At 38.8% G+C, this 23128-nt stretch overlaps 1 pseudogene; it reads right to left on the reverse strand.

Moving 5' to 3' along the window:
* Nucleotides 1-3877: 3877 nt before the first annotated feature.
* On the reverse strand, nucleotides 3878-6901 carry LOC121980110 (annotated as a pseudogene).
* Between the last annotated feature and the right edge of the window lie 16227 nt (nucleotides 6902-23128).

Genomic DNA, 23128 nt, shown 5'->3' on the forward strand with positions numbered 1-23128 from the left:
TCTCTAAATACCCCCCCATGGGGGATATTTGAATGATGAATGGAAATCACCAGGCACATAAGTGTGCCCGGTGATTTCCTCTTATGGGGCCACCATAATAGTGGGCTTCCACTATTCGGAGTTGTTTAATTTTTTTTTATTTTAGTTAAATGTGATGGACCCCACCAAAATGGTGGGCTGCCGTGACTTTTAGACTTCTTTTTTTGTTTTTTTTAATTAAATTAAATTGAAAACATTAAAAAATTAAAAACAAGAGCACGTTTGAAAAATCAAACGTTTGAAAAATTAAACGTTAGAAAAATTAAACGTTGGGTAACGTTCAATTTATCCCTATATATGCATCATTTCTTTTATCTATTTTCATCACTTCCATACCCATTGTCTATCAAAAATTTAGAGAGAAATGGATAAAAATTCTGGTCATTATTTTAGGGATTTGTTCAACTCTCCAAATATCGACGAAAATTCTAGTGAAGGAAGTTCTCGAGTCCGTCCTAATTTCTTCAATCCTCAATTTCCATTTTCCACTCAACATCCACCAAATTTCCAACCTTTTCCATACCCACCACCATATTACCATAATTTCTAAAATTATCCAAATTTTTTGAGTGGCGACCCTCGAGCTCCGTTTTATACATATCCTCTAGAATATTGGCAGATTAATCAGTATTTCATGCAAACCCCATCTCATGGAATTAATCTGCTTCAATCACCAGATATTCAATCAAATGAATCGAGAAGAGCTAGTGTTGATTCAACTGACAGTAATAAAGGTACACCTTATGCAGTCCCCGATTCACAATTTCCTCCATTCTCATCTGAAATAAGGTTCGACGATATTATTCTCAATCAAGTACCAGAGATGGGCAACGAATCAGATGAAGACCATAGCAAGCGAACAGTATGGACAGTAGCAGATGATAAGCTCCTTGCAGCGGCCTACACAATTATGAGTGAAGATTCAGTAGTTGGTAATGCCCAGAAGAGTGAGTCATTTTGGAAACGAGTTGTGGCATACTTCAATACCAATCGAGCTAAGGGAGTTAAAAAGAGAACTGCGGAGAAAGCAAAATCACATTGAGTTTCATTGAAAAAGATCGTAAATAGATACAATGGAATCTACAATAAATGGTTTAATGATCGACCAAGCAGATAGAGTGACGAGGATTTGATGGTGCGAGCTCATGAAGAATACAAGAGTACTTTTAAAACTACTTTCCAATATGAGCATGTGTGGAGAATCGTGAAAGATAGTCCTTTGTATGTTCCTCAATCCTCAGAGCGACAGGCTACAAAAAAAAGCAAGAACATCAGAATCATCATGTGCACATACTAACTCTTCTAATCCTAACACAACTGCTGATATAGATGATAGAGAAATCCGATCTTGTCCAATGGGACAGAAGGTAGCAAAGAGGAAAGACAAAGAAAGAGTAGGCCTAATTGATGAATTGAATCAGGTTATGCAACAATCAATGACACATTTGTAAGGGTATAATAACAATAAGAAAGTTGATCAACTCATCCAGACACATCAACTCCTCGTAATGGACACGATACGACTGATGAACAACTTCAAAATCATCTAGCGATATGTGAACAACTGAAAAAAAAATTGAACATATAGTTAATTTCTATGATTTATTTTATCTGCTTCATGTTTATTTTATTAATTATAGTTTATCGTTATGTATTTTATTAATTAAAAATAATTTGTATCTTTGTATTCCAATTTTAAATTTATAAAATATTTATATTTGTAGGACTTAAATTTATATATCTTCTATTATATTTTCTTAAAATTAAATGTAAGTTAATTAAATGGTCATGGACCCTATAAATATTTAGTTGATGAGATATTTGATTCTGGAATTGAGGATATTTGATGGGTGTGACCCATAAATATTTGATTGGTGAGATATTTCATTGTGAAAGTTGAGATATTTGAATAGTAGGATATTTGAAAGATAATGTAGAAATGGAGGTCATAAATATTTGGGAGAAATATCTCTAACTATTATGAATGCTCTAATAGAAATTGATATAAAGGAATCATTTGTGTTTATTCCATGAAATATAGATAATCTATCTTCTTCCAAATAAGACTCGAAATTAATTATTCCTTTTGATCGGAACTACCTTTTTCTTTTTTATTATATTATTAAAGGCTTTTGGCAGCTTGAGATGGCAAAGCTACATGCTCTGTTTACTTGCAGTGATGCTTGCCCCGGGCGTACTGTTAAGTGTTTAGGTCCTTCAAATACTTAATCATGCAGTGAAGTGTTAAATTCCAGTTGCGCACACTGCACGTTAGGGATTTTCTTCTAATAAGATGATAACTAAAAGAATATTGGTCCTTATATAGGTCTTCATTAGTATTTTTTGTAATTTATTTTGATAGTCAATGAAAAACTTTTATAGGATCGGATTGATCATCTTCATAATTAATCGATTTGAAAAATTAAATATCTTGATTATAAAAAAATAATTGTTGAAAATAAAAAAATAATTAAGCTAAAAATCAATCTTTATCCAGTTTAAAATCTGTCATTATTTAGCTAGTTAACCTACCATTGTTTAATTGTAAAATTAGCTCCTATTTGACTAGTTTATTGGCAAATTTATCATTAATTTGTTGATTTACTTGTTATTATTTGGTTGTAATACAATTATTATTTGGTTTGTTGGCAACGGCGTCAGAAAGTAAACTAAGTAAAAGTTTCATAGTAAAAAAAATTTCATCATTAAAATTTTAAGAGGACAGATAAATACAAACTATTATTAGTGGATAGTTTTACAGTCAAAATTGATTATCTCAAAATAGGACAGAAAACAACGGATGAAAAAATGACACATGTACATTTTTTATTCACAAAATTAAATCATATACAAAGTAAAATGATGCATGTATCCTTTTTAACTCATAAAATTATGTCATATACTTAAAAAATGATGTATGTACTCTTTCTCAATTACAAAAAATTATACTGTATGTACCTATCTTTTTCAATCAAGGTACACAAACATATAGAGGAAAAGATTTCTTTCCCTTTCCATTCTCTTCTCATACCCTAAGGTTTGTTTCACTCATCTATATATCGTCCACTCCTATAGGTAAACAGAGCATTAGGGATGACAATTTTCCCCCAATTTGATGAGAATTCTAACATTTGACCTGAATAGAGGAGGATATGGAGGAAAGTTTTAGACTCGATTATAGTAATCAGATATTCAGGTATAAATATTTTCAAGTATGGGTATGAAGATGAATATTATAAAATTTTACCCGATACATATATAGCCCTTTGGCTTCACAAAAAATAAAAAAAAAATAAAATAAATAAACTTCACAAAACAAGTAGCCCTTTATCTTCTCATAATGAGAAAAACATAAAACAAGAAAGTGAATTCTTTTAAAGGTATAAGAACATCTATATCAATTTTTCTAAATATAAAATTTCGGTAGATTAGTGGTAAGAGTCATCCGGATGACAGACTTCACCTTCAGCGTAATGATGTTTTGGTAAAGGTGATGTGGGGACACCTAGCTCACAAAGGTTCGAATCTATCACGTGTATTACCATAGCCTTGTGGATTTCAAAAATTCATGGTTATGAGCTATCCGTGTAAATCAATGACTGATAAAATTTTTTTATGAGACTCAGTCAGTTGTCTTTGGGATTAATTAATTTGAAAAGTTAGATATTTAATTAAAAATAAATAAATAAATTATTGATAGATACTTACCATACTCATCATTACTCAAGACTTAACTCAAAAACTAATTCACTCTAACATTATTCAGTCTAAACCATAACACGACGCAGACTAAACTCTAATCAACCTTTTTGTTTATTCAAAAAAAACAAAACCTTTTCTAAAAGTTATTTAATAAAAGGATAATTATCTTTGAAGAAATAGATAAAGGGAGCCAAGGATCATTCAATAACCGGATCGCTGGTATCTCGTTCGCTGGTATCTCCATAAGAATGTCTGACTTCTTCTCGGCATCCACAAGACCTCCATTCTTCTTCTTCTTCTTCACCTCGTAAGACAACTCTTTCTTCCCTGGAACCGCATCAACGTAGACAGTCGAGTTCTCATCAATCATTCCCTGTATCAGCATCTCGGACACCTGAGTCACAACTTTCTTCGCTAGCCTTCTCTTGATCGGATTCATGGGGCTTGCCCCGTAGAGCTTGAACATCCAAATAGATACCAATTGATCAAACTTCGAAGATTTTTATCAAAATAATCAAACTAGACAAGGATGGAAGCTTCAGTTTACCAGATGGTAGGATTCAGATAGAACTACGTCCCATGCAGCATCTGTTATACCCAATGCAATACCTCTCTTGGCGAGAAGAAGAGCAGTATCCAACAATTGAAGCCTAGCTACCTTTCTAAGTCGATCATGAGATAGCGGTTCAAATATTACTATCTCATCGAATTGATTAAGGACGTCAGGTCCAAAATGCTCCTCGACCTGCATAATAATTTTATGTCTTTCAGGCATTCCAACATCGAGGTCGTCAGCACCGAGATCAGAGGTCATGATAATAACTGTGTTAGTGAAGTCCACAGACTTCTTTTGGCCGTCCCTTAATCTTCCAACTTCAATAGCACTGAGAAGCGTGTTTAACACAATCGCATCAGCTTTGTCTACTTGGTCCAGGAGAACGACACTATACGGCCTGCGCCTCACCGCCTCCGTCAACTGTCCAGCTTCCTCATGACCCACGCTATACGGCCTGCGCCTGAAAATGAAGAGTATAAGCAATCAATCAACCACGTTTGAAGGCATACCAAAAGGAGAGGCTTGGAGTTTTGCTCACCCTGGTGGTCCACCCATTAGGCGTGCCATCGAGTGTTGTCCTTTGTACTCTGACATGTCTATGCGGATGAGAAGATTCTCATCCTCAAACAATTGCTCTGCAATAGCCTTTGCGAGTTCTGTTTTACCGACGCCGGTAGGGCCTAAGAAGAGAAATGAACCAATGGGTTTCTGTGGCCGGCTAAGACCCGCACTCGAACGAAGAACTGCTTCGGCTACAGCCTCGACAGCCTGATTCTGCCCGACCACCCTCTCGCGCAACTTATCTGCAAGGCCGATCAATCTTTCCTTCTCATTCCAACGGCTCGCCACCGTTGCTATATGCTCAAGATTTTCATTGTCCTCGTCCTCAAGCTTTGCAATGAGTGCATCTATCTCAAGCAATGATCCAAACTTGATGTCTGCAACACGAAGCAAGCCCCCCCCCCCCATTGCACATTCTCTTTCATAGCAATCAGTAATAGTTTTTTCCGAAGTCGCTTCAACTTTTGAATTTCATCCATCCCCACAGCATCTTTCCTGTATTTCACCATTAGTGGTTGCAGCTTCTCCGTTAAATCATATAATTCTTTCTTAACCTACCGAGGAGCACATTCACATTCATTGTTTCCAACACATCGGCAACGAAATAAGAGATTTATAAGAAAAGAAACGAATTAACAATACCCACTTCAACTAGCCTTGCTTTACTAGGCTCGTCATTCCCCTTCTTGCGCACGTGTAATTCAACTTCCAGTTGAATCCTTCTCTTCTCCAATTTCTCAATCTCTTCTGATTGACTATCAAGTTGAATCCTTACATTGGCATCAGCCTGGTCGTCCAAGTCAATTGTCTTATCAGGAAGGTGCCGCCCTGACATACATACAATGTTAATAAGACAAGTTGACTTTGCTTTTCACTTAAAACAACAAAATTGAATTAATTGCTAAACAAAGATTTAAACTTACCATTGACATAGCAATGTGAGAGCTGGGTAGTAGCAGGAGCCTCGAATAAGAGGTGAGTGGCCATGTGAGCCTGATTCATGACTCCAGTATCATTGCGTCCTTGAAACTTCTCCTTGAGTCCTTGAATGATGGCCATGGCGTCTAAGGGGTGTTCCATAACGTATACCGGTTGAAATTGATGATTGAGGTAGGCATCTTTTTCAATATACTTTCGGTAGTCCTCAAATGTTGTCGTCCCGATGCATCGCAGCTTACCTCTCGCAAGCGTTGACTTGAAGAGTTTTGCGGCGTTCATGGCGCCTACGCCGAGAACCAAGTGGATTTGGTCAACAAAGAGAATGACTTTACCTTCGGCCTCCTCAACTTCCTTAAGGACCGCCTCGAAGCGGTCCTCAAATTTACTGTGGCAGTTGACTCCCGCAATCAGGGAGCTCATGTTGAGCGCCACAAGGTGAACGTCGAGTAGATTACACGGGACACACCCACGCGCGATACGCTGAGCAAGACCCTCGACGACCGTTATGTTTTTGAAATCGCTGACCAGAACAGGATTGTTTTTGAACTGCCAGGAGAGAATGCCGATGACGAAATCGACCTCATCATCAAAATCGATATCAATGGCCGATTTGTGCTCCCTTGCGATCTCGACAAGATCACGGCCGTAGGTCTTGAGGGTCTGAAAGTTGATATCCCCATTCTGGGATACGCTCTCCTCCCCCTTCCTCCCCTCCTTCCCGTGGAGCTTCTCGACCTCGGCGCGGACACGGGCGTCGCTGATGCCGGCATCCTTGAGGAGATCCTTGATCTGAAAATCCTCCAGGAGGCCGAGGAAGAGCTGGTCTACGGTGAGCTGGGAGTCTCCGCGAGACTGCTGTAAAGACTGCGCGCGGCGAATGACGTTGACGAGGGACGTAGAGATGGGGATATCGTCAACGTGCTCAAAATCCCCGGCGCCTTCAGAGGAGTTGGCGAGGGCCTGGGGGAGGAGGCGCTGATTATCAGTTGGGAGGACTGAGGAGAGGAGAAGCAGAGTGTGTTGGCCATGGCTGGAGCCGAGTGTGACTTCGCGGTCGGACAGCCGCACCTCGTTGGTCTCGTGCGTGAACTTGTCGGGATTCATGGCGGATTGCTTACGATCTCCTTCTTGCGGAAGGGAAGCCAGAAGCTTTATAAAAATAAGAAACGGAGATGTTAAAAATAGAAAAAACAGAGATGTTTTGGGAAGGCGTTTGACCTTTCCTTACGAGTTTTATTTTTGTTCTTAGAAAAAATTCGGCCAAGAGATCAGAAATTGATGGCATCAGATGATACGATGACGCAATCTGTATTTTAATCCGAGAATGGAGTGATAATTATAGTCCGGAGGAATTACATTGGTGAATAAATCATTAATAGGATAAATAGTGGTTTACTTTAAATTTTTTTAACAAACTATCGATAATGAACGGGCCAGTATTAATATCGGCGAATAATGAAATATGAATAGGTTGCGGCCAGTGTGTTGTAACGCACACGAAAAATGGAGTAAACATGAAAATAAAATAAAATATTTTAAAAATGCAATTTTGCTGAATTAAACCTAATTGTTAACGTTAATAAACTTTAGATAGATTAGATTTCAATATCGTGTTTAATTAGATCCACGTCAATATTTAAAAAAAAAATTATTGGAATACAAACAATCTATTGTCAGAGATTTTTAGAGGACTTAATTGAATTTAAAAATTATACAGAATTTAAATTCAATTTACAGTTGAGCTGACCTGAGCAGATGATCTCAAGCTGCGAGCAGGGACTAATTTTTATCCAAATGCCAACCTCAGAGTGACTGAGTGAGCAGAGCATCCGAGCAAAGAAGTCGGTCGGACGAGACAGACAGGCCTAACAGGAGAGGCCGATCGGACGAGGTAGACAGACCGAGCAAGAGAGGTCGGTTGGGTCGAGCAGACAGACCGGGCGACAGATAGGTCAGGCTGTCAGAGAGGTCGGTCGGCTCGAGCAGACAGACCGATCGGCAGACAAGTTGGGCTGTCAGAGAGGTCGGCCGGGTCGAGCAGACAGACTGGTCAAAGCAGACAGGTCGTGCCATCAAAGAGGTCGGTCAAGTCGAGCAGACAAGTCGGGCTGTCAAAGAGACTGGCCGACCAAACGAGCTGACAGGTCGGGCAAAGACCCCGAGCGAGCAGAGAAGTCTGTCTGTCTGACAAAGAGACCGACCGGGCGAGCTGACCGAGGTCTGCGAGTCGCAGTTTCCTTGAAATAGATTATGTTGGACCCCGTGGTAGTTTTGATGTGATCGACCAAGTTGGTTAGGTACTGTTGTGTTTGATTCCTGTGTCTAAGTGTGCAAGAGCTTAGGAGCACAGGAAGTCGAGCGGAAGACGTAGCTAGCGAGAAGGACGGCACGAGAAGGGAACCGACGCGCTCGGTGCGTCCGAAGGACGAGAGAGCTGCGGAAGAGTACTCCGGTGGGCGTGAAGAGCGTGCGCGGCGTTCGAGGGACGTTAAGCCGGGACGGAAGGCTGCTCGAGGAGAAGGCCGGGAATTGGGTTCGGGTGAGCCCTATTCCGGTTGGCCGCAATCACCCAAATGAACGGAGCGTCGGAAGCTGGAAAAACCAAGCTGGAAAATGAGGCTGCCAGCTTGGAGGCGCCTCCAGCAGGATTGGAGGCGCCCTTGAAGGCGCCCTCAACAGGTCAGTTTTGACCGTTTGCGTGCGGATAAAGTTTTATCCGCTGACCGAGCTGGAGACGCCTTGAACCTTGTTGAAGGCGCCATGGACCCTCGGGATAGAATTTCCAGGAGCTATAAAAAGGCCCCTGGAGCTAGGAATTTAGAAACAACTCAAGCAATCAATCTGTAAGCAATTCCTAGCAGTAATTCTGAGCAATTAGAGTGTAAAAGGTTTCTCCGCCTTCAGAGAAGGAGAATTTCCTTAGTGCGCTTTTCACTGCCCTGGATTAACAACCCTCTTGGTTGTAACCTGGTTAAATTCCTGTTTCTGTTTTTATTTTCTGTCTTTATTATTTTACTACTGCATTTATTCTGAGTTGAAATCCAGGGAGGGTATATTTGTTTTTGTTTACAGCAATTCACCCCCCTCTTATCGGTCTCCGCTGCACCAACAAGTGGTATCAGAACCTGATCGCCTCAAAAGAACTAACCGCCAACTGAAGCACTACGATCAAGACGATGGCCGGAGCGAACATCCATCCCCCGAAGTTCGACGGAGACTTCGCCACCTGGAAGCGCAAAATGGAGGTATTTTTTAAAACCGAATTTGACATTCTTTTAATAATGAAATATGGCTATGCAGTTCTGAAAGACAAGGAGGAAAATACCTGGACGAAAAAGGAGCAAGCAGACTTCGTCGCTAACGGAAAGGCTGAGTTCCACCTACTCAGCGTTCTACCGCCGCAGGAGGTAAATCGGATCGGAAGCTACGACTCCGCGAAAGATCTCTGGGAAAAATTCCTGGAGCTTCACGAAGGTACTTCCGAAGCGAAGCTAGCGAAGCGCGATATCCTCCGGAACCAGTTAACGAACCTCCGGATGAACCAAGGCGAGAAGGTAGCGCAACTCCAAGCGAGAATCAAGGAGCTGATAACGCAACTCACGAACCTTGGAGAAGAGGTAACCAACCAGGATTCCTTCCGATACGCGCTCAATGCCTTCCCGAGAACTCCAGAGTGGGTCTCCTTAGTAGATGCGTATTACATCTCTAAGGACCTCGAGGTAAGTACTTTATAACAATTATTTTTCACTTTTGAACTTCACGAATCTCGAGTTTCAGAACCCAACGGAGTAGAGAAGACAAGTCAGAACATTGCCTTAAAGGCAAAGATGAACAGTTCTGACTCCGAAGCCTCAGTCGACGAATCCGAAGCGACACTACTGGTAAGACACTTCAATAAGTTTTTCAGTACTAATAAATTTAAATCGCAGAGGCATCATCGAAAGAAGAGGACGGTTCGCTGCTACAACTGCAACGAAGAGGGGCACATCAAAGATGACTGCCCAAAGCTAAAGAAAAAGGAGAAAGAAAGGGTAAAGTCAAAATACAAGAAGCCAGAACCCTCCAAGCACAAGAATCTGAAGGCTACCTGGTCAGATTCGTCAACCTCTGAGTCAGACATCGAAGAATTCTCGGGGTTAGCGCTAATGGCGAACCATCAGCCGGAAGAAGACTCAAGCTCAGAGATGAGCATCGATGAAGGGGGAGGAACATCAGAAGAAGAAAGCAGCAGTGAAGGGGGAGCGTCACCAGATCAGGTAAGTAAGGTACGCAATTTAACCCCTTCCCAGTCTTTTCGGTTTATTAAATCGCTTTCTAAAGATTTATTCGAATTAGAAAAAGAAAATAAAGAATTTAAAATGAAATTAGCAAAAGCATGTCCACTTGAAATGTACGATCATATAAAATCAGAAAATGATAAATTAACATTAGAAATTGAAAAATTGAAATATGATGCATGCTTAAATAAATTTCCTAAATCAAAATTAAGAACTTATGAAAAATTAAACTAGTACATTAGAAACCATCAGAGTCAACTTAGAAAAGTGCCCAAAATTTATGTACCCCCTAAATATCTGATTAATCCAGTAGGAAGGAACCTCTATTGGGTTCCAAAATCTGTGCTATTTTAATCTCTTTTAAGTTAAAAGCTTTAAAGTAAGAAAATTAAATATTGAAATTCTTTATGGAAGCTTTGTCTAAGGAAGTGGTTGTTACTCCAATAACCAAAAAGGCATAGTGCCTCGCCACGACCTGGAAGCCAAAATATTGAAAGAAAATATTTAATTAACTTTCTGAAAAAGCATGAAAAACAAGAATTAAATAATACTTTGAAAGTTTAACAAACAATTTTTTCGTAGAATTTCTTTGAAAATTCTTACTTAGAATTTTTTTTTTTTAAAAAAAATCAATTTAACTTAGAATTGTTTTTTTTTACTTAAAATTTTTGTTGGAACTATTCAAGAAAACTTCATTTAACTTACACTGTTTTTTTTTTGGAACATTTAAATTTTTTTTTTCTTAGAATTTTTTTTTGGAAAATTCATTTTAACTTAGCAATTTTTTTTTCAAAAATTCATTGTTAACTTAGAAAATTTTCAAAAACTTCAATCTTACTTGAAAATTTTTTTTAAGACTCCATTTTTGCTGTGATCAAAGGGAGAGAGAAAAGTACAAGTTTAGGGGGAGTTAGGAAAATTAAAATTTTTTATGTTGCAATTTTATTTGTTGCAAATCTATGCTTACAAATGTTAGTTTAGTAATTTCCTTTAAAATTACTATTTATGTCTATTTTATCCCTAACTTGAACTTGGGTTGATGCACATCAAAAAGGGGGAGATTGTTGGACCCCGTGGTAGTTTTGATGTGATCAACCAAGTTGATTAGGTCCTGTTGTGTTTGATCCCTGTGTCTAAATGTGCAGGAGCTTAGGAGCACAGGAAGTCGAGCAGAAGACGCAGCTAACGAGAAGGACGGCACGGGAAGGGAGCCGACGGGCTCGGTGCGTCCGAAGGACGAGAGAGCTGCGGAAGAGTACTCCGGTGGGTGTGAAGAGCGTGCGCGGCGTTCGAGGGACGTTAAGCCGGGACGGAAGGCTGCTCGAGGAGAAGGCCGGGAATTGGGTTCGGGTGAGCCCTATTCCGGTTGGCCGCAATCACCCAAATGAACGGAGCGTTGGAAGCTGGAAAAACCAAGCTGGAAAATGAGGCTGCCAGCTTGGAGGCGCCTCCAGCAGGATTGGAGGCGCCCTGGAAGGCGCCCTTGAAGGCGCCTTCAACCTTGTTGAAGGCGCCCTCAACAGGTCAGTTTTGACCGTTTGCGTGCGGATAAAGTTTTATCCGCTGACCGAGCTGGAGGCGCCTTGGACCCTCGGGATAGACTTTCCAGGAGCTATAAAAAGGCCCCTGGATCTAGGAATTTAGAAACAACTCAAGCAATCAATCTGTAAGTAATTCCTAGCAGTAGTTCTGAGCAATTAGAGTGTAAAAGGCTTCTCCGCCTTCAGAGAAGGAGAATTTTCTTAGTGCGCTTTTCACTGCCCTGGATTAACAACCCTCTTGGTTATAACCAGGTTAAATTCCTGTTTCTGTTTTTATTTTCTGTCTTTATTATTTTACTACTGCATTTATTCTGAGTTGAAATCCGGGGAGGGTATAGTTTGTTTTTGTTTACAGCAATTCACCCCCCTCTTGCCGGTCTCCGCTGCACCAACAGATTCGTCCACCTCCGGCTGTGCTTCGAGGCATATAAAGGTCGTCTGTTTCCCAGGATACAACGGTCGACCCTGAATCCGACCAAACACTGGTGGTCACGACGAACTGAGTGGTACCCGAATGCTACCACGGGTACTCCGCCAAGCAGGAGATGCACGACAGAGGAGGAGGAAGAAAAATAGAGAGCCTTTACTTTGCTTGGTGCTGTTTCGTTCTCTGCCTGTGATCGGAGCTTCCTTATATTGAAGCTCGGATCAATGGCCAGAGTTAATGATCTTAATGGTCATTATTAGTCGAGCAGTGAAACGACAACCGTTTCACTCGTTATTAATCTCGAATTTAATGCATTCGTTTCACAGCAGCAAAAAATCTACGTGGCAAAATGTTGGTTATTCCACTTCAGTAAATTTTGCCCCGATGCACACGAGTCAACTTGTTTCAATGCAATTCAGGTCTTAGATTTGCACCCCCTTGTGCATCCACGCGTGAGAAAGAGTCTCTCCCCATGCATTTGTCCACATCCTCAATGTATGTGAATCGATATAAACCAATAAAAATGTCTTGAACTTTCAATGTATGACTAAAGTCCTATTCATAATAGAACCTTTCTCCTCTTTCATTTCTTCTCAATTCATTTATATTTAACAAAACTTAAACCATTTCATTTCATATTATTTCTCTTTTTTTTAGAGTAATATGTTTATTTCTCTGTTTAATTGATGACGAGACTAACTTAAATCATTTCATTTCATATTATTTCTTTTTTTTTAGAGTAATATATTTATTTCTCTGTTTAATTGATGACGAGACTTGTTTTTTAGAGGAGAAACTTGTTATTTACTTTGTATGGATGCTACTGCTGAAGAAACATTTGAAGAACAAGTCCCAGCGTGAAAGTTCTTTAAGGTGGAGATTTTTTTTTTTTAGTTTTTGATAATTCAAGTATCTGAATTTTGCTCGATGAATTTTAGAGATAGATGATGTTCGTGATTCGCCTACTGAATAAATTAAGTATATTGATGTTGACAGAATCTCTATTCCTCCTAACCTCACTCGTATATTCACAGTCTGATTCTAATTATGATATATTTATATGATTTTTTTTTAAATAGAGTACGCAATCAAAAGATACTGAGATTCTTAGCTACCCGTCACTCGCGTTTTCCGATTTATCCTGATGATCGATGAAAAATTTTCGGAAGACCAAGTTGATCATCCTTAGAGTTAGTCAATGAGTCTAACTGCTATGATATAGCGGTTGCCCCCGGAGCTATGGTACAACGGTTGCCGCTAGGGCTATGGTGTAGCAGTAAAGACGTTCAGTTGTCTCTTAGTCACCCACGATTCGATTCCCAACTACGGTGCAGTTGTAGGAATTTTTTTCTCAAAATGAGACTTGCAATTAAGGAATGTTGTGCTTCTAGACAGTCCACTACAAATGCTTCATTTACTTTGATGACCGATGAAAATTTTTATAGGATCAAATCAATCACACCAGATCCGACATTACTCAATCTAATTAATTATTTTTTTTTTCTGCCACAACACTTCAATGAGATCTAGAGTTCACAGTCATGGAGGCTTCTGTCCGTCCTTGATTGTCACTCTATCCTTCAGGTGTTTATTTGATGCTCCGCTATCTCCGTCTTCAAGTACATTAGCTCTCATCTGGAGGGCCTTCAGTAAAATTGACACCTGTGAGTAGGGGCTAGCGTCACCGACTTTGCCCCTCTTATATCTAAGTCAACGACGGATTGAAAGAAAGAGATGCATCCTGCAAGGAGAGACTTGCATTACAAAGAAAAAGATGCCTCTAATAAGTTGCACTTTTTCCAATTTTGATCATGTTTGTTGGGGAGCCCGACATGAATACATGTTAAACGCATTTCATAAACGTAAACAGTAGAAATAAAAAGATAATAATTCATAATTATTACACACATCATACACATACAAAAATATAACATGATCAAATATGATTATAAAATAAAATTTACGATAATTAGATTATACCTGCAGGTTCAATATTAAACATTGTAGATAGCGTTTACTAGCCTTGCAAGGCTAACCTCCCTCGGAAACAACGAGCAAGCTATTGATCGATGTGGAGTGGAAATGAGATCAATCAAGCAACACACCGAGTTATCCTAGAGGTGACTTCTCTAGGTCATGAGTCATGTCTCCGCTTCGGTATTAGCCATAAGTGGGAGACAAAGTGATCCAAGAGAGGGATCACGGTTCGATTTGTACTTGGCGGCACAAATCAATCGGTGGATCAAGCGGGGTGGATGGTAACCTAACGGTTGTTATCCGGTGGCCGGAACCTTGCTGCCCAACTCGACAGTAGGGTTCTTGCCTAGAACGATTCACGGCCATGACTGGAACAATTCCTACGCTAGTCGGAACTACCCTTTCTGGTGGCACAACAACCATTGTTGGCCAAAATAGCTCCTTGGACGGTTGCAACAGTTCTGTTATGCCTGGGGCAGCACCTTCTGTTCGGGATAGCCTCTTGGCTATCTAGAACAACAATTGTCGGCCGGCAGCGCTGTTGGACGACGGCACAAGGGGCAATAGTCACCTACTGGCAGAGGCGCAAGGAGGAAGCATCAGTTGGTGCGGGAACAATCCACTACAATAGTCTAGCCTAGAACAACAACCTTTGTTGTTCTGACGATGCAAGGGTCAGTAGCCTGCCGGCAGAAGAAGGGAGGATCAGCAGCCTCCTGACGGGAGAGGCGGCAGCAAGCTTCTCGGTGGCGGAACAAAAGCTCTTAGGCGACAACACTGCTGATAAAATTAATGTGTTAGTGGGTTGATTAGTAATTGAGTTAGTTGAGGAGAAGTAATAGGATAATGATTGTAATGTGGTATTAGTGTTAGTGGAGGAGAAATATTAGGATAATGGTTGCAATGTGATATTAGTGTTAATGGAGGAGAAATATTAGGATAATGGTTGCAATGTGGTGTTAGCGGTTAATGTTGAGATATTAGTGGAGTTAGTGGATTTTTGAGCATGTATTATGTATTAGCCTATAAATAAGATGTTTAATTATCAATAGTTGTGTGTAAAATTTATTTTTATCCTCCTTGTGTCCTTGATTCTTTTATTATTTTTTTCATCAGTGGTATCAGAGCAAGGTTTCGAAAAGAGTTACGTCTTCCAAAAGTTTTGTACAACCTCTCATTCCTTCATTTGATGGTCACTATGACCATTGGAGCATGCTCATGGAGATTTTTTTAAGGTCTAAAGAATATTGGACCGTCGTGATTTCTGGAGTAGCATAATTGACAAAAGGTGTTGCGCTAATAGATGCGTAATCGAAAGATCTTAAAGCAAATAATTATCTTTTCCAAGCTATTGATCACTCAATCTTGGAAATCATTTTCTGCAAGGATACCACCAAAGATATCTAGGATTCTATGAAAAAGAATACCAAGGTACGACAAGAGTTAAGAGACAACAGCTTCAAGCACTTGGTTAAGAGTTCGAAATGCTCTCAATACAATCAGGAGAATCAATTTCAAATTATTTTTCAAGAACAATGACAATCATCAACAAAATGCAAACCCTTAGTGACAAGACAGAGGATGTTCTCATAATCAAAAAAATTCTTCGATCTATGACACCAAAATTTAATTTTATTGTCTATGCCATTAAAAAAAGCAAATGATGTAAGTCTTCAATCGATAAATTACAAAGTTCATTATTTGTTCATTAGCAAAAAATCAATCAATATAAAAAAGAGGAGCAAGCATTGAAGTTTTATCAAAAAATCACTCTACAAATGGTAGAAGTGATAAAGGACGAGGAAGAGGTAGCGGTCGAGGAGGTAGAAACAACAATGATTTTAGGAACCAAGAACAAAATCAGCATTAGGAAAGCTACTTTTAATGAAGAGATAGAGGACGTGGAGGTCATTATTCTACAACTAATAGAACAAAGTCAGCAGACAAATCTAATGTTGAATGTTACCGAGGTCATAGGTATGATCATTATACATTAGAATGTTATACTAATTTAAAGAAATAAAATAGAGATAAGACTAACTTGTAGAAGAAGAAGAAGTATCTCTTTTAATGGTATGCCATGAGAAAGAGAAAACCCAACAAAATATATGGTATTTCGATATAGACTGTAGTGATCACATGTGTGGAGAGAAGGATACATTTTCAGACTTAGATGAATCCTTTCGCAGTTTTGTCGAATTTGACGATAACTCTACAATTTCTATTATGGGAAAGGGAAAGGTAACCATACAAGCAAAAGGGGATTCTATCCATACTATCTCTAATGTTCTTTTTGTGTCAGATTTAAAGACTAATTTGCTTAGTGTGGATCAACAAGAAAAAGGATATGAAATTGCTATTAAGGGAGTTTGTCGGATTCAAGATACAAAGTTGGGATTAATTGTGCATGTTAACATGACAGTAAATCGTATGTTTTTTTACTTTATCTTCATACTACATCTCATTCATGTTTTTCAGCAAAAATTGATGGTGAGCCATGGTTATGGCACTTTTGCTACGGACATCTAAATTTTGGTAGATTGAAAACACCAAAAAAGAATAATATGATGATTGGTTTTCCTCAATTTACAACTCCTTCTCAAGTTTGTGAAAAATGTGTTGTTAGCAAACAACATTGTAATCAATTCGCACAAGAAAAATCTTAGAGAGCAAAGATGACATTGGAGCTTGTCCATTCAGATATTTACGGGTCAATAACACTGCATTCTAATGAAGGTAAAGGATATATAATTACCTTTATTGATGATTATTGTCGCAAAATATGAATTTATTTGTTGCAAGAAAAATTTGAAGTCTTTACGACTTTCAAAAATTATAAATTATTTGTTGAGAAAGAAATTGACAACTCTATTAAAGTTCTGCATACATATTGTGATGGAAAATATAACTCACATGAATTTATAAATTTTTGTGAGAATCATGGAATCAAGAGGCAACTTACAACAGCTTACACACCCTAATAGAATGGTGTATGCAAGAGGAAGAACCGCTCTATTATGAATATGGTGTGAAGTCTTTAGATGACAAGTGGTATTCTTAAAAATTTTTGGCTAGAGCAGTTAATTGGAGCATCCATATATTGAATAGAAGTCCCACATTATCTGTTCAAAATATGACACTAGAGGAAGCTTGGAGTGGAAGAAAATCTATTGTTGATCATTTTTAGATATATCGCTTATTCTCATATTCCATATGAAAGAAGAAAAAAGCTAGACAACAAAGGTAAAATTTATATTTTTCTTAGTAGGAGTAATACATCAAAAACTTATAGATTATATAATCCCTGCCTGCACTAAGAAAATTATTATAAGTCATAATGTTATTTTTATGAAAATGACACTTGGCCATAGAATTAAAATTGTGTTAAAAAAAATATCCCTGTAGATTTTAATGATGATGAGAAAGTACAACAACCTATAGAGGATGAGCAACATGAGGAAGTCTCTCAAATATTCTTATAAAAGATCAAACTCCGGTTGAAGTAGAATCACAAAGGCCACAACATGTCCGTAGAAGACCAACATGGATGTCTAATTATGAGGTGACTAGAATTAATCAAGGTGATGATCCTCTTATACATTTTGTTTTATTTTCATATTGTGACCCTACTGAAGTGGTTGTTAAAAAATCAAAATGGAGAAAGACTATGGATGATGAAATTATAGCAATTGGAAAAAAAAATAATACATGAGAGTTATGTGATCTTTCTAAAGGACAAAAGCAAATTGATGTAAAGTGGTTTTATAAGAAAAAGCAAAGCTAACATGGTGAGATTGACAAGTACAAAGCACGCTTGGTAGCTAAGGGCTATAAGCAAGAGTTTCGTGCCGATTATAAAGACGTTTTTGTTCCTGTCGCAAGGCATGATAAAATCATAGTGGTGATAGTGATGGCAGCACAAAATTCATGACCTATATTTCAATTCGATGTAAAATCAGCATTCCTACATGAAGATTTGAAAGAAGATGTATTTATCGATCAACCTCCGAGTTATGTGAAATTGTTAATGAACATAAAGTTTATAGATTAAGGAAAGCTCTATATGGATTAAAACAAGCCCCACGGGCTTGGTATAATCGTATAGAAACATATTTTTGAAGGAAGGTTTTTAAAAATATTTTTTTATGAGCATACTCTTTTTATTAAGATTGATGATGGAGGAAAAATATTGATAGTTTGTTTATATGTAGATGACTTAATCTACACTGGAAATAGTACATCTATATTTAGAAATTTTAAAAAATATATGATGAAAGAATTCAAAATATTTGATCTTGGTATGATGCATTATTTCCTTGGTATTGAAGTGGTGCAAGTTTCTGTTGGAATTTTTATTTCTTAAAAAAGATATGTGCAAGAAATTCTAGATAGGTTTCAGATGAAAGATGATTATAATCTTGTAAATATTCCATCTGAGTTTAGAGTGAAATTACATAAAGATATTGGAAGAAAGAAGGTTGATGTCACACTTTACAAACAGATAGTGTGGAATTTAATGTATTTGACGATGACAAGACTTGATATTATGCATGTTATAAGTATGATTAGTAGATACATGGATTGTGCTATATAAATGCATCTCTTAGTTGCAAAGAGAATTTTTCGATACTTGCAAGGTACTAAAGAGTTTGAGTTATTTTACAAAAGGGGAGAAAAGTCAAATCTATTTGATTTTACAGATAGTGATTATGGAGATATAGATGATCGAAAAAGTACATCTGGGTACATTTTCATGTTGGGTATAGGAATTGTTTCATGGTATTCGAAAAAATAATAAATTGTTACATTATCATCCATGGAAGCTGAGTTTGTTGCTGTAACATTTTGTACTTGTCAAACTATTTGGCTAAAGAAGATTCTTACAGAATTATGTTTTAAAGATGATGAACATGTAGGACCATTAACAGCCGACTAGAGGTGGTGAATAGTCCTGACAAATAAAAAGAACCTTTCTCAAATTTACGGCTTAATTAATCTAACACTTGCATAAATAACATAAATGACTGAAAGAAAAGAGACACGAAAGGGTTACTTGGTTACAACCGGGGAGGTTATTAATCCAAGGAAGTTGGAGCTCAGTAAACAATCTCCTTTAAGCGGAGAAGCCTCTTACAGCAGTTGAAGTACTCAATTATAGAATAAAACAAAACTAGAATGAATCACAAGTGTTTTTAACCTCTTGGACCAGAGTTTTATTTAAAGCCCTGGTTGGGGTGCCTGGAAGGGTTCCAGGCGCCTGAAATGGAATAGAATTCTATCCTCGGCGTAATGGTTAAAGTCACGCTGATTTGGGTAAAGTTTGGATTCCGAGCGTCTCGGACTGGTTCCGGGCGCCCCGACTTGGTGCGGGCGCTCGGACCAAGAAAGTCAACATAGTTGACTTTTTCGTCCGAGTCTTCCACTCCAGTTCCACTCGTCTCGGTCCAGGTCTTCCCCTCCGGCTCCGTTTGCTTGGGTGATTTTGGCCATCCAAAATAGGGCTCACCCGAACCCAACTTCCGGCCTTCTCGAGCAACCTTCCGCTTCGGCTTCTCATCCCTCCGAATGTCGCTCGTCTCCTTCTCGTCCGCTCGTGTACTCTTCCGCAGCACCTCGTCCCTCAGATGCACCAAGCACATTGGCTCTCTCTCATGTCGTCCTTCTTGCTAGCTGCGTCTTTTGCTCAACTTCCTGTGCTCCTAAGTTCCTACACACTTAGACACAAGGTTAAACCTAACAAAACCTAAGCTAACTTGTTTGATCACATCAAAACTACATTGGGGTTCCAATAATCTCCTCCTTTTTGATGTGAGCAAACTAAGTTAAGTTAGAATAAACCAACATAAGGTAACAATAATAAATTTGTTATTAAATGCAAAAAGTAAAAAAAAAATTAAGGTACCTTCCCCTAGACTTAATTTTTTCTTCTCCCCCTTTGATCATATAAAAAATGGGGGTACCTCAAAAGTCTAAGGAAAAAAAAATTGAGTTGATAAAAAAAACTTTGAGATAGATAATTTTTTTAAAAAACTTTAAGTTTTGCAAAAAAAAAAATTCTAAGTAAAAAAAATGCAAGAAAAGAATGCTTAAGTAATTTTGACAACTATTTAAAGCATTATTAATCACAAGTAAATACTTTATCAATTAGTCAATTAAATATTTTATTTCATTAATTGACTTCTAGACTGTGGCGAGACACTAGGCCTTCTTAGTTATTGGAGCAATAATCACTTTCTAGACAAAGCCTCTTAAGAAAATCAAACATTTAATCTGCTCTCTGAAAACCCTAAATTTAAATATCTAATTCAAATACGATTTTGGAACTCAATATAAGTTCCTTCCAACTAGGTTAATTAATCAGAAATTTCTTAAGTATATATTTTCTTAATAGTTTTCTGATTTGACCCCTATAAAATCTAAGGTGCCAATTTAAATTATTATATCTTCTAATATGTGTGCATGTACGATTTTTCAACTCATCTTTTTCTATTTTCAATTTTTTATTTTCTAATTTCACTTTTGTTGGATCGAGACGCGCTAGAGAGGAGGTGAATAGCGCTCGTGGCTTTCACTTTTTGTTTCGGAGATCAACGAGTAAATGCAGCAGATATATAAAACACAACACAAAAAGACCCAAGTGTTTTTACTTGGTTCGGAGCCTTGGGCGATTCCTACTCCAAGGCCCATGCTCGTTGAACGTTTACTTCGGCCAATCACTATAAGCTCGGAAAAGGTACAACTTTAAAGTACAATATTATAACTGAAATAACAATTATACCGACAATGAAAATAGCAAGCTGAAACTTCTGGTTGTTGAAGTCTTGTTATAACTTTGCCGGAACGTCTCTTGAGTAGCACACGGAAGAAAGGTTGTCAAATTGTATGTATTTCAAGCTGCTGGTCGAGACTGCTATATAAAGTCCGTTGAGGGCCCCTTCAACCTCCTTGAGGGCACCCTCAACTCCGTCGATTCCACAACGAAGATAAGGGATGAACAGGTCGCAGCCTATCCTCTTGAAGGCCCTCGATCTCCCTTAAGGGTGCCTCCAATGCTGTCCGAGGCGCCTCAGCACTCCTTGAGGGCGCCTCTAACTTGGCTTCCTGCGCAGCTTCTGCCAAAGCATCCGAGGCGCATCCAATCTCCATGGAGGCGTCCTGGACACCGTTCATCCCGGTTTTAAGTGCCTCTTTTGCTTCCTGCAAGATACGTTAGTCCCAAAATACTAAGCATACCCTACAACACAAAGTTAACACATAATAATAAGATAAACAAAGATGTTTGACAGTCATCGGACTGTCCGATTCTGACTTCGAATTTCCGACCGAAAACCCTAGGTCGAGCTGACGTCTATTGTTCCCACTCAGGAGAGTATACCTGTTGCCAGACTAGTCCTCCAGACGGACTGGACTTTTGCTCAGCGCCCAAGTCTTTAGGTCTTTCCGTTGGACGTCTGCTCCACGACCCCTCCAGACTTTTCACCTGGTTCACAACACCAGGACATTCCACCTAGAGTATCCAACTCTAGGACTTTTGCCCGAAGACCTCGACCCGCCAAGGCTTTCTGCCTAGGGTTACCACCCCCTAAGACTTAGGGTTACCACCCCCTAGGACCTAGGGTTACCACCCCCTAGGGTTTTCCTGCCTGCCTAACCGCAGCTAGGGTTTTTGCCTAAGATACCTTAGGACTTTCCTACAATCTCAATCAAATATATCATACAACAAAATACTTAACTTTGAACCCTTTGACATAATCAAAACACAGGTTTGATCGTCGGCTGCTTCCCGCACCAACAACTTTTTCAAAAATTTCTAATCGATAAGGAATAGTTAATGTTGATTTTAACTCCTTATTTTCTACTTTTAATTTATGAGATGTTTTAGTCAAAAACTTTATAAATTTAAATAGCTTATCAAGCAGTAAGGATCGTATCTGACTTACCTTATCGATTTCATCATCTGGCCGCTCTCTTCTAATGTTGCTCCCCTTCATCAATGCCCTCGATGCTTATTGCGAAAGAGCTTGCTTCGTCCTCTTTGTCTTGATGTCTTGCCATTAGTGAAATTTCGGCGTAGGCCTCGATTTTTGATTCTGATGAGGCTTCGTCCCATGTTACTTTTAGATTATTGTACCTTTTCTGGGTTGGTCTCCTGTCTGTGCTTGTGTCCTTATGCTTGTCCTTGCTTTTCAGTTTAGGATAGTCTTTTACGTGCTCTTCTTCATTGCAGTGGTACCATTTTACTTTTCTTTTTCATCTCTTACCCTGCACTTGATTAAACTTATTTGATTTAAATAATGTTTTAAATCTCCTTACCATTAAAGTCGTTTCGTCATCGTCAAGTGATGTCTCGGAATATGGTTCATCCACTTTTGCTTTTAAAGCAACATTTTTCCTTGATTCTTTCTTTAGGCATGCATATCTTGACTCATGAATTTCAAAAGTTGAAAAACATTCTTCTAAGGTGTTTACCTCAATCCTTAGAGATGAAATACACATCTACTAAAGTTAGACCATTCTGGAGTCCTAGGAAATATGTTATGCACGTACCTTAGTGAATCTCAGTTGGATACCTTTTCTCTAAGATTCGTGAATCCGGTGATTAGCTCCTTGATTCTCGAGTGGAGGTGCGCGACGGTTTCACCTTCTTTTAACCAAAGGTTGCTGATCTAGTTCCGGAACAGGTCTCGTCTTGCTAATTTTGCCTCCGAGGTCCCTTCTTGTAGTTCCAGGAATTTCTCCCAGAGCTCCTTGGCTGACTTGTAGGCTCCGATACGATTGCCTTCTTGAGGTGGTAAAACACTAAGCAGATGAAATTCTACTTTTCCATTTGCCACCAAGTCAGCTTGCTCCTTCTTCGTCCATAGATATTCTTCTTTGTCTTTTGGGGTTACGAAACCATATTTCATAATGATTAATAATTCAAAATATGTTTTAAAAAATACCTCCATCTTCTTTTTCCAGTTTACAAATTTCCCCTCGAACTTCGGTGGATGGATGCTTGATCTGGCCATCTCGTGTGCTTCGTTTGGCGGTTAGTGCTCCTGAAACGAACTCGCTCTGATACCACTTGTAGGACCGTTGGCGGCCAGCTAGAGGGGGTGAATAGCCC

The sequence above is a fragment of the Zingiber officinale genome, chromosome 5A (assembly GCF_018446385.1).
Source record: "Zingiber officinale cultivar Zhangliang chromosome 5A, Zo_v1.1, whole genome shotgun sequence".
Lineage (NCBI taxonomy): Eukaryota > Viridiplantae > Streptophyta > Magnoliopsida > Zingiberales > Zingiberaceae > Zingiber > Zingiber officinale.